Source organism: Chionomys nivalis, chromosome 1 (genome assembly GCF_950005125.1).
Source record: "Chionomys nivalis chromosome 1, mChiNiv1.1, whole genome shotgun sequence".
NCBI lineage: Eukaryota > Metazoa > Chordata > Mammalia > Rodentia > Cricetidae > Chionomys > Chionomys nivalis.
Window position 1 is genome coordinate 189,173,438 of NC_080086.1, and position 2,601 is coordinate 189,176,038.

Genomic DNA, 2,601 nt, shown 5'->3' on the forward strand with positions numbered 1-2,601 from the left:
ACAGGAGAAGACAGACTCAGCCAGTGAAGAAAGGCTTTTAAGGGTGAGGGACTGTACACACACACACAGTGCACACAGAGAGATCCGCAAAGTAGAACTGGGGAAACAGACCCAGCCTCTTCTCCAGGGTGGTGGGTGTCGAGGTCTTTGAGGCTTCCTCCCTTTCTAGAAGTTGTCAGTTTGAACAGAGACAGAGAGGCTAATAGGTCCAAAAGTGTGTAATAAATATGTCTTGGTCTGGCCTTGAACTTGTTAGACTGGTCCGCAGGCAGGGAGCATATTCTGCAGGAGAAAAACCCCACACGGCCCTTGTGTTAAGCTGCCAGTATTTTGTTTCAGGTCAGGAGGATGAGGAAGAAGCCAAACAACCAATCCTGGAAGTTCATCATTGTTGTTGTTGCTTTGTTTTGTTTGCTTTTTTAAAAATCTGGTGAGCCTCCCTGTCTGTCTGCCAACCAAGGAGTCTGTCCAATTCCTCCTGCCTCATGCCCAAGTCATACTACTGACACATGAGGGAGCAATAGCCCTAAAGACAGCACGATGTAGCCCGGACACCTACAGTTCTCACCTTCATGGGGATAAGGGAGTTGATTCTGAGGCTGTTCTGAGTGACTGGGACCTGGGACTCACAGATTTAAGTTGTTCCAAATTACATGTTCCAATGTAGAAGCCATTCCATGAAGTTTTATACTTCACAGGTCAAAGAAAGTCATAGATCAAGGCAATTCTAACATCCATTGGTGAGGATATTAGAGAGGTGGTGAGAGGTGGTGCAGGAAGATGGAGGAGGCTTTTCTAGAGAACTTAGATGCTCTCTGAACATGCTCGTAGCTTCTGGCTTGATTGGAGCTAGTGGTCTGCTAAGTTCATAGACTTCCATTTCTTTTCCTGTTAGTCACAGGACATCCATTCTGACATAGAGTTGTGATTATGGGAAGTCCTTCTGTATATGTGTTGCATTTATAGGTTAATGACTAAAGAAGCTACTTTGGCCTGTGATAGGGCAGAATAGAGCTAGGCAGGAACACTAAAATGAATGCTGGGAGAAAGAAGGTGGTGTCAGTGAGATGCCATGTAGCCGCCAGAGGAGGCAGACACTGGAATTTTGCCAGTAGGCCACAAACCTCATGGTAAAATATAAAATAATGGAAATGGGTAAATTTAATATATAAGAGCTAGCTAGAAATACACTTAAGCTATTGGCCAAACAGTGTTTTAAATAATATAGTTTCTGTGTAATTATTTTGGGTCTGAGCATCTGGGAATGAAGGAATTGCTTCTGACTACAGAGTGTGAAAGGAATGGTTGTTGGAGATGGAGGAGGTGCTTAGCAAGCCCAATAGAAGGGAATGAATTCTGGATCTGTAATAGCTCAATCTCTCCGCAGTACTGAAGTCCTAATCCATCAGTTTCTGAAGACATACCTTTCCAGTGGTTCTTCTTCACAGATCTAATGATGATCTGTGAATCCAAAGAGATGTTCCTGAATTACTATTAATAATAAGCATTTCTATCAATTATGCTGGAAGTTTGAATTATCTTACTATTCAGCTTATTAAAATGTCACATCAATAGTATTGTTATCAGAGAAAATCCTCAAAATGTACATGGTCAAAAACTGTAGGAAAAAATTCTAAAAATGCTTTAACGAGTTATTTAAAATCTGACATTTTGAGTGCACTCTCTTTTCTTGACCCCTGGCCTTTACCTCCCTCCTCCCCTCTTGCTGCAGTAGTTTCTAGACTACTGCTCCTGGAAGAGCACCCACCACGGTGATGGGGTCTTGGGCCTCCACATTACTACCAGACAAGGAGCTCAAGGAGATCAAGAAAAGGACTGGCTTTTCCCACAGTCAGATCACGTGCCTGTACAGCCAGTTCACCAGCCTGGACAAAGGGGAGAATGAGACTCTCAGCCGGGAAGATTTCCAGAAGATTGCAGAACTTTGCCATTAACCCACTGGGGGACTGGATCATCAATGCCTTCTTTTCAGAGGGAGAGGACCAGATAAACTTCCCAGGATTCATGAGAACTTTGGCTCATTTCCGACCCACTGATGATAACAAAAAGTTGTTTCTGACCCATTGACGATAACAAAAGATAACAAAAAACATGTGAATGGACCTGAACCACAAACTACACTTTGCTTTCAGACTATACGATTTGGATAAAGATGACAAGATCGCCCGTGATGAGCTGTTACAGGTACTATAAATGATGGTTGGAGTGAATGTCTCAGTTGAGCAGCTGGGCAGCATTGCAGACAGGACCTTCCAGGAGGATGATCAGAATGGGGATAGTGCCATAACCTTTACAGAATTTAAGGTTTTAGAGAAGGTTAATGTAGAACAGAAAATGAGCATCCTGTTTCTTCACTAAAAGACATGGACTAAATTATTCTCGCTTTCTGGTATTTAAGAACTGGAACTTCCTTCTGTCTGCCTGCCCCACCCCTCTCCTGTTATTCCCCTTTCCTACAACACTACTGCTCTTGCATGACAACCCGAAGTTTCTCCTGTCCACACAGACTTGCCTTTGGGGTATAAACAGGGCGTGGTAGAATGGTACCCTTGGTCTATTTCTGTTCAGTATGCACCCATC

General features: G+C 43.4%; 1 pseudogene; it reads left to right on the plus strand.

Annotated features, from left to right (window-relative positions):
* Positions 1 to 1,775: 1,775 nt before the first annotated feature.
* LOC130875746 (calcineurin B homologous protein 1-like) lies at positions 1,776 to 2,379 on the plus strand (annotated as a pseudogene).
* The last annotated feature ends 222 nt before the right edge of the window (positions 2,380 to 2,601 follow it).